Source organism: Myotis lucifugus, unplaced genomic scaffold (genome assembly GCF_000147115.1).
Source record: "Myotis lucifugus unplaced genomic scaffold, Myoluc2.0 scaffold_138, whole genome shotgun sequence".
Classification (NCBI taxonomy): domain Eukaryota; kingdom Metazoa; phylum Chordata; class Mammalia; order Chiroptera; family Vespertilionidae; genus Myotis; species Myotis lucifugus.
The window spans coordinates 2,977,239-2,987,546 of record NW_005871186.1 but is presented as its reverse complement, the minus strand read 5'-3'; the positions used below and the strand labels follow the sequence as shown (position 1 = coordinate 2,987,546).

The window sequence follows — 10,308 nt, the reverse complement described above, 5'->3', positions numbered from 1 at the left end:
CAAGTAGATGTTCAAATTTAGACATAGCAGTAGCTGCTTTAGCCCAGTGGTTAGAGCATCAACCTGAGGACTAAAGGGTCACAGGTTCTATTCCTACCAAGGGCATGTGACTGGGTTGCAGGTTTGAACCTCAGACCCAGTTGGGGCATGTGTGGGAGGCAACCAGTCAATGTGTCTCTCTCACATTGATATTTCTCTCTCTCTCTTTCTCTCTCTCTCTCTCTCTCTCTCTCTCTCTCTCTCTCTCTCTCCCTCTCTCCCTCACTACCACCCTCCCTACATTCCAATCACTCTCTGATGATTAATGGACAAAAAGTAATATTTTGGGGTGAGGATTAAAAAATTTTTGACAAAAAGATGGTGCCCTTCCATTGGCATCAAAAGTACATGAGCAAGCCCTAGCCGGTTTGGCTCAGTGAATAGAGCATCGGCCTGTGGACTCAAGGGTCCCTGGTTCGATTCCAGTCAAGGGCACATGCCCAGGTTGCAGGCTTGATCCCCGGTGGGGGGGCGTGGAGGAGGCAGCCGGTTGGTGATTATCTCTCATCATTGACGTTTCTATCTTTCTTTCCCTTCTTCTTTGAAATCAATAAAAAATATTTTTTAAAAAGTACATGGGATGCCGAAACCGGTTTGGCTCAGTGGATAGAGCGTCGGCCTGCGGACTGAAAGGTCCCAGGTTGGATTCCGGTCAAGGGCATGTACCTGGGTTGCAGGCACATCCCCAGTAGGAGATGTGCAGGAGGCAGCTGGTCGGTGTTTCTCTCTTTTTCGATGTTTCTAACTCTCTATCTCTCTCCCTTCCTCTCTGTGGAAAAATCAATAAAATATAAAATAAAATAAAAAAGTACATGAGAAATAGTCCTAGCTGGTTTGTCTCAGTGGATAGAGCATCAGCCTGTGGACTGAAGGGTCCCAGGTCTAATTCCAGTCAAAAGCACAAGACCGTATTTCGGGCTTGATCCCCAGTAGGGTGGGGGGAGTGAAGGAGGCAGCCGATCAATGATTCTCCCTCATCATTGATGTTTCTATCTCTCTCTCCTTCTCCCTTCCTCTCTGAAATCAATTTTTTTGAAGTATGTGAGAAAAATGGATCAATTGTTTGTGCCAGGGTCAAAATATTCCTTGATATTTAAGTCTATTTTTGGAAAATACAGAGAAACATAAAAGGACCTGGAATCTTCTATTCCCAGAGCAGAAATTTAAATGTAACTGAGTTGTCTCAAATTCTGGCTGCTTGAGAACTGAAGAAAACATGATATTCCAACAATAAATCCATCACCTATGAACTGCAGAAATCTGAGTTAGATACAATCATGCTGATTGAACAAAATTAATGCAGTCACATGGGCCTGAAACTGCAACATCTTATGTTTAACTGCTTCTAATTCAAACTCGGCAACTTCTTCCCACCTAAATTGCCTACCATAAAATCTGGTTCATTCTCAATAGTTATAAAATACTCAAACCATATGTGAACAGAAATTGAAGCTAAAACTACAACTAGCTTGTTCTGCTCTGAACAATATTTTATTCTAATGAACTACCAGAAAACTTTAATGGCTTTAAACCTCTTTTTACAGGACAAAACGTTCATTGTTCATCTTCCACACATACCTTTCCAGGATGCCGTTCACATCCTAGGGACAAAAGATAAAATATGAGTCAAAAAGTAAGTCCTCCTCACTAACAAAGCTTCATTATATCCCCAGGTCCCCCCTGATCTGGTGGGAAGAGCAATGGTCCTAATGTGAGAACAAAATAGTAAAGAAAAGGTCTATCATTTCAGAAGGCTCATAAACAGTTGTCAGTTTTCCTAAAATATTGACCCTGTGGCAGCACACTTTAGCTTCCAGTACCTGGAGATGAGATGTTGGGGTCCAACCCCAGCGGGTCCAGGGGTCCCCAAAGGTGTGGACGGAGTCGGCGAAGAATGAATGACATGGAAACTGGTTTCAGTTCATCAGCATAGCAAGGTTCTCCCTCCAGGATCTCCAGCGAAGTTCTGGTCAGGATCTCCAACCAAGTTCTGGTGCCATGTTCTCTCGCTAGGTTCTCCAGCCATGTTCTCCAGGTTCTCCAGCCAGGTTCGGTCACCAGGTTCTTTAGCCAGGTTCTATCCAGGTTCTTTTGCCATGTTCTGTCTAGGTTCTCCAGTCAGGTTCTATCCAGGTTCTCCAGGTTCTCCAGCCAGGTTCAGTCACCAGGTTCTTTAGCCAGGTTCTATCCAGGTTCTTTTGCCATGTTCTGTCTAGGTTCTCCAGTGAAGTTCTGTAGCCAGGTTCTGTCCAGGATCTTTTGCCATGTTCTCTGGCTAGGTTCTGGTTAGGATCTGATGAGGATCTGATGATCTGATGAGGAGCTGATGAGGAGCTGATGAGGAGCTGATGTTTATTGTCTGTTACATCCGTATTTATACCAGCCGATTTTAATCCTGTCAATTTCTATTACAAAGGTTAGGGCGTTTCTTATCTCCATTTCAGGGAGTAAAGATTATGTAGCTTAACTACCCGCCTGGCACTTAATTAAGGGGTTGTATCCCCTCCCTAACCTCAGGGAAAAATCCCCACCTGGGGAAACAACCTTTCTTGGAGAGGTGACCTTGGTTAAAACACATAGCACCAAAAAGGTGAGCAAACATATTAAGAACAGTATGCCATATATGCCAGGTCCCTTGAAACAGCAAGGATGGACCGGCTCCCGGCAATGAGATATATTAATGAGAAAAACATGAGGTCCCTCATATTTTCCCATGTTCATAAGACTCCTCATGAGATGATTTGAATAATTCATGGGTTTCTCATTTATTCAACACAAATGTAAAGTGATTAACTATTACTTGTCAAGTTTTATGCCTTGATTGGAAGAATCAAAGATGAGTAGTTACAGTATTCCTCAAAAATTCACATGGCTTCCACTGAATGTACAAGCAAACAAATGTATTAATGAAGGCATTTCTCAAATCTCCCTTCTTTTTATTTTTTAAAGTGTGTTTTTAAATATATTTTATTGATTTTTTTTTACAGAAAGGAAGGGAGAAGGATAGAGAGTTAGAAACATCGATGAGAGAGAAACATCGATCAGTTGCCTCCTGCACACTCCCTACTGAGGATGTGCCCGCAACCAAGGTACATGCCCTTAACCGTAATCGAACCCGGGACCCTTCAGTCCACAGGCCAACGCTCCATCCACTGAGCCAAACCGGTCAGGGCTCAAATCTCCCTTCTTGTGTCACCCACTATCCACAGTTGATCGTATTCACACCCTTAAATTCGACACACACTTATGTATAATTTTTTTCCAAAGTCTTTATTTTTACTCAGATTTGTCTCTTAAATGCAGGTTACTATAATGCCTAGTAAAGCAGCCAGAGGAACCAGTAAGTTAGGCTGTTTACTATGTAACTTACTTTTCAGCAAACAAATTACTACCTCTTTTCTACACTTTTGTCCATGTTACCAACATCCACTTGGTCACTGTTCTAAATACTACTACAGTATTTACTGCGTTTCAGTCTTTAACAAGACAGTCTAGTCCATATGCTTAATTTTTTTTTTGGTCATCTGAACTTGTTTATCATCACAGATTTATTCCTTTTAACAGATATGCACAAATATATTTGGTATTACCTATCTTTTTTCATGACACCCAAAAATAGGCCAACTGGTGAATCTACATACACCAAAAAAAAAATTGATTTGTTCTCTGTATTAGGGTCTTGTTGTTGTACATGATGAAAAGAAATTAAAAAGAGACAAAGTAAAGAAGATGAAAAGGAATTTGGGGGACAGTTGAAATTTAATAAAGCTTCATTATGAAGCTCAAACATTGCCATCAGGATCTGGTTTATGTCATGCTCCAAACTCTATTTACCTCTTTATTGACTTTATCCTCAGTTCATGAAAAAAAAAAGTATCTCCTCATATCAATTTCCCCCCAAAAGTATATCCTCCAGTTATATCAAATAATTCTAAGGCCTGCATGGCATGGGCCTGCATTGGATTAAGTGCCCATATTAAAGGTATCATTGCACTGTTGCTGAAGTAATATAAAACAATTTTGGAGGCAAGTATCCATATTTTATTGGAATTAATTTAGTATTAATATGCAATAGATCTTGATAAAATAGGTTGCATATTACAATGAGAAGAACAACCACCACAAAAATAAAAGAGTTCAAAACAAATTTTATACTAGAAATATTTGATTAACTCAAAAGAAGCTATTCAATGAGAAAGAGAACAATGAAAATTGTAGGTGGAATATAATAGCATGATAGAAGTTAAATAGAGCTATATTGAAAATTGCATTAAATGTCATTGCCTTAATTCACCATTTAAAAGACAGAGATTGCTGGGCTAGCTAAAAAGCAACTTACAGTATTGCTGTCTGCAGGAGACATATTTGGGATTCAAACATACAAATTTGGCAAAAGTAAAAAGAGAATCTTGGACAAAATGGTGAACTAGGTAAAAAATGTGCGTGTTTTCTCTAAAACTCACATCAAAATTATAATTAAATTATAGAACCACCTTTGAGAACCACCTGATGACAAGATGAACAGATTGCTATAACTAAGCATTTGAAGAAGCCACCTTGAAACTGATAGGAAGGGTGGAGATGAAACTGGCTGGTACCATACCCATGTGTGGAGGTTAAGAAATGAGACAGCCATTCAGCCTGAGGGGCAATTCCACTCACCAATGTGCAACAACAATCAAGACTCAACTACAGTAAGAGAGCACAGGCAACCCAATAGCACCTTTTTTCAGATGAAAATGGAAACTGTACCACTGGTTCCCAGGGGACACCTACCATATAAGGCCATTCTGCCAAGGCAGAGTTTTGTAAAAATAAATAAATAAATAAATAAATAAATAAATAAATAAATAATGCTAATTTAACAAAAGAGTGAGAGGACCAGCTTCAAGAAGGACTGGTCCCTGGCAGAGCCCCTAAGAGGCCGTCCCTCCCACATGCCTCCTGATAAGGGCTCTCACTCCTGCTGGCCTCACCAGGAGCTTGGGCTTTATGAAGAGGGAGAACAGGGCTCCATCTCACAGGCTTCCTGGAGAACAGGAGGGTGGGATTTGCTGTCTGGGAAAAGGAGTATTCTGGCTCACCTTGGAAAGGTAGAAAGTCAAGACTACAGAATAGGGAGAAGATGAGGTAACAGCCTGGAGAAATAATGGTCTCTCCAAGAAACACATATGACTGCTCTTTGAAATAGCCCTTCTCTAAAGATCACTCTTCCCCCAGATTCGGTATTCCTCTTTTCTGCCACCTCAGCAGACACTCAGCTGACCAGCTTCAGAACCACAAATTACGACACCAAATATGCTCAGTCTGCTTCCCCGAAGCCTCCTGCCCTTTGCCCCCAGAAACTGCCCCACTCACTGTCAGGAAATGTATAGGAGGACCTTTAACTCAGTGAAGGAGATCAGCTCTAAGTCAGGTCAATGTTCACTCAGCAAGCCAGTGACCAGCTCTCCACTAAGGAGCGCCCTCACAGGAGTGGAGTGAGAAATGAAAGCTAAGTTCATAGGGGGTAGAAATGAAACAAAGGAAGCAGAACAGAAACCCAAGAACAATAACAATGAGAAGTCACCATGTAGGACACTTAGGGAAGTCAATGCTTCCATGTGTTCTTATAGTTTTACCCCTTTTGCGGATTATTCTAGCAAGAATATTTGAATAAGAAGAATGTGAAATCCAATGATACACTCCACAGCTATCCTGAATACTCAGAATTTCAATCCACTGCTATACCTACTAGTTAAGCTTATCCTTTGGTCATGTCCTGAACTACTTACTAGAGATAAAATCATGATCCAAGAAGTCTGGGTACCTGCCCTTTGTAATGCAGAGTGTGATGGGGAAGATTATCAGTGATAGAGCTCTGATAATTTGAGCTGAATGGTCACATCTGTCCTTGGAATTTTAGCAAATATTCTTCTTTCTAAATACCAGCTACAAAGAGCTGGTATGTAGATAATTTTTTAACCCATTGAGAAAATTTTTCCACAACACCATGGAACCTTAGCTGATCTGTCAGTTAACTACCAGTTTTTGTTTCTGACCTAGAAACAAAAGCCTTCCAGACATAATGTGGTACAGCTGTGGCAGTGACACACTACCAACCACTAGGAGGCAGGAAGAGGATGAAGGTTAACACATGGAGGTGCTCTTCATGTGGAGTATTTATCTGGGTAACATTCACACCTCCATAAGCATCCATTTTCCCAACTTCTTTGAGAAACATTTGGAACTTTTTGTACTATTTAATCAAAAGCAGAACTGAAAAAAATATTCGAATTAAAAATAAAATAAATTTTGAAAGGTTCAGTGTATGCATGACATGGTCCTATAATACAAATAGAATGGCAATAAAATAAGTATAATGAAAGCAGATATCTTGGTATTGTTTATAACCTATAGTTGAGTAAGGTAACCTTGCCTTAAAACTCTTCTTAATTTGTAAATATGTCTCTCTTCTCCGAGTCCAGCGAGGCTAGAGAGTGGTCTGGTTCTTGAGTAAGGGTGGCTGGGGATTGAGAAAATGAAAGAAAGAGTCAGACACAGAGATGGAAGTAAAAGCTGGGGCCGGGTGGGACCACTGTTCTCTGATGATGAGACAGGGACAGACAGTGACCTAGAGCTGATACAGCAAATTTATTTTATACAGCAACAAACAGGAAGTTTTACTAAAAGTCAAGACAAAGGAGATTATGTGCATTCTTGGGTAGGCCCTAGTCATATTCATTCCTGGTGCTTGGCTGGGTTTAAATAACAAAACTCACCCCCTGGCATCTGGGCTGAAGGTCAAGCTGAGAACACTCCTGCCTTTTGGCAAAGGACTTGTTTCCAGGACATGGCTTTGCCTACACCACTGGTTTCAGCTGACAATAATTAAAGAAATGCTCATGTGCCTTGCCAGGTGCTCTCTACATTAATTCTCATATGTTCATGAGGCAGGAGCTGGAATTTATATAGGTGTATTTGGTGAGCCATATTGACAGTTTCCATTCCATGGTTATGAATGAATTTATTTTCAGTACATAAACTCATGATCCTTTGCAAGTGCAATGAGAAGCATGTACATTTTGTAGAAAGTGCATTCTGAGATCTTGAATGGTTTTCCTTATCATCACATAAAACTATAATTGAGTATTCCTCTTCATCCAGCCCTGCACCCCAAAAGAATTAGATTTATGAATGTAGGAAGGGACTTCTTTATGTGTCAGATTTGTTACAAAATATTGGTATATGGGGAATGATATTTAAATAGAAAGACATACAGTTATATTGCTATGGATACAATTTTAGTTACATTGAACATGCTGATGATAATCATGTTTCTGTTCAATTATGTTGTGTTCAATTATTGCTGTCAACATAATTACTGTGGTCATAAATCAAGCCTCAAAGGTGTGGCTCAGTGGTTAAGTGTCCAGCCCAGAATCAAGAGGTCACTAGTTTGGTTCCAGGCCAGGACCCATGCTTGGGTTACTGGCTTAATCCTCAGTAGGGGGCGTGCAGGGGGCAACGGATCATGATGTTTCTCTCTCATCAATGTTTCTATCTCTCCCTCCCTCTTACTTTCTCTCTAAAAATCAATAAAAACATATATTTAAAAAATCAACAAATCAATCAAAATGGTATTGTTAGCATTTATATGTAAACTTCTTTGACAAATTTTAACTGACAATTCTCACATTCTGTTTTGTTCCTAAGTTGTATTCAGATACTTACCTCAATGTCTGTTTGTTATCTACACCACCACACTCTAACCACATTACTTCCTGTGCCCTGTGCTATGTTCAGTCCAGAAACAGTTAAAACTCATAGATCCAAAGTCAGAGAACTTCTTTCCAACAGGGGATATAGGTACTAAAAGGAACACAGAGCCCTGAGGAGAATGTATTATTTCTTGGGCCTCAGAACTTAATATGCTGGGGTGGAGACCACAGCAACGTGCTTAGCTCTGGAGATAGACTTTATGTGATGGGAGAAGGGGCATGGGTCATTCTGGTTTCCTGTTGGCTGATGGTTCCTTGTACCCTGACAAACTATTTTCCTCACTGTTGTCTCTCCAACTAAAATTTAATGTCATAGAGTAAGTTCCCAAGACACCAGCACCACTCCCCCATGCGCTCCAATCTTTTCTTGGGCTTCTGATTTCCTCAAACATTTTCCTGATTAATGATTTTATAATCCCTTTTCAGACAATTTCAAAGACATTAGGTCCTCTTTGCAGCTGTTATTTTCAAATTATAGATTGGTCCAAGTCTTTATAGCCCTAAGCAGCCCTCCTTCAACGTACTATAAATGCATAATACATGTTGTGGTTTGAGTTTTGAAAGAAAGGGATTTTTGGGGGGCTAAAACTAGAAAACTGATAAAGAGCCAGCTTCTATACACCTTATTAACAAAAGGATTTAATTCTTATTCCAAGCTCTGCACCTCATAAAACATCTCACACAAGGTCTGGAGTGAATGCATACGTTCTCTGGGGCCCAGGATGTGGACTCAGATCAGAGATTCAAAGGGAGGCAAGAGTAAAACAATGAATATGAAATTTGTGGGAGGCACACATCCTAGCCTACCCATGTGCACTCCACATAAAAACACTGCATGTGGAGCCCTCCCCTCCCCTTCTATTGTCAGCAAATTTGTAGATCAAATATACCAAAAATATCTCTACTGTATATCTCCGCATTTACCACCAGACCCCAAATCATCCTGTTCTCTTTTATCCACTGAGAATGAAGAATGGGACAAACACTTGAAAAAAAAAACACCTCGCTGTTTATTATGGCAAAAGATACATTGAACCTAAAGACCAGTAAATCTGCGTATACTACTTGCTCAAGAGGAAGAAATTTTCTGTTTCAGAAGACTGGGCTGGGATCCCACAAAGGCCTGCATGAACATTCACTGCAGATTCAACTCCCCTCCCTTTCACTCGGAAAGGGGAAGAAGAACAGACTTGTCTTCTGTCCTGGGGACTGCCCTAGTCTGTCAGCCCACTGGAGAGTGAGGCCAAAAGGGAGAAAACAATTGAAAACAAAAGTAGGCCTCCCGAGTGTGTGTGTGTGTGTGTGTGTGTGTGTGTGTGTGTGTGTGTGTTTGAGCAGTCTTGAGAGTGATGATAAGGGCCTCAACAATGTTGTATCTGAACCTTCAGGTCTTGTTTTCCTTGTAACTAGAGACTTCATCCTGAATTGGAGGACTGGGATTCCAGTAACTGGAAAGTCCTGGAGTTGATTTGTCAATAATTGAAGAGTATTGCAAGTAATCAATAGCCCCTGGCATCATAGCAATGGAGTGAAAGGAAGGCAGAGGTCTCACACACACACACACACATACACACACACTGTAATATCCACCTTGCAATCCCTTGTTGCATCAAAGATAATCCAAAGTGAGGAATTTAGATATCCTGTGGCCATGCAGAGATGAGAGAAGATAAAAATTGACAAGAGAGCCCATTCAGTTAATTAATTAATTAATTGACTTTAACTTTTACTTCTTTGGGGACAGATTTGGGAATAAAAATTCCAAAAGACAAGGGGATGGTAGGAATATCCATTGCAGAAATCTTGCTCCTGCTATCTCTTTGGAGGAGAACTGGCTTTTCTCTTGTTCCTGCAAACTTGCACCTCACTGAAAAAGTAAGGCTGAACTGGGTAACAATACACTGTTAAGAAATCCCACAATTGTTCTTACACTTACATCATTTTGTGAATAATAACTTTTTTCATTAAAAATTTTTAATGTTGATAGTGTCCCTTGGCCTTCACAAGCCTATTGTCCATGTCCATGGGGTATACATATCTGTTCTTTAGCTAACACCCTTCCCTTCTTTATCCAGTCACCCCCACCCACCTCTCCTAAGGTACCGGCCAGTCTGTTCCTTGTTTCTGGTTCCATTTTGTTCATCAGATTATTTTGTTCATGAGATTTCACAATTCTTTCATCAAGTTATTTTTATTTCTTAAATCAAAGCAAGAATAGTAAAATTGAAAGAAAACTAATATGTATTCTTAAAATCATTTATTTCAGTCACAGTGAGAGGCAAACAAAAATTAATCAACAGTATACTTGATGACTAATTATGTGCTAGCCATGAAAGAAATTATTGAAAATATTCCATGGTTTAATTTTCACAATAATACATCAGGTAAATTTCATATTATTTTACAAATGTGAAACTGAATTGTGTACAATTTAGATTATTTGATCAAGGCTAATATGCAGTAACACCAGACTTATATAAAATTTTCACTCATACACACACATTCATAC

At 39.9% G+C, this 10,308-nt stretch overlaps 1 pseudogene; it reads right to left on the bottom strand.

Annotated features, from left to right (window-relative positions):
- Positions 1-1,577: 1,577 nt before the first annotated feature.
- The window catches only part of LOC111823000, a 34,763-nt pseudogene continuing 26,032 nt past the window's right edge, over positions 1,578-10,308 (bottom strand).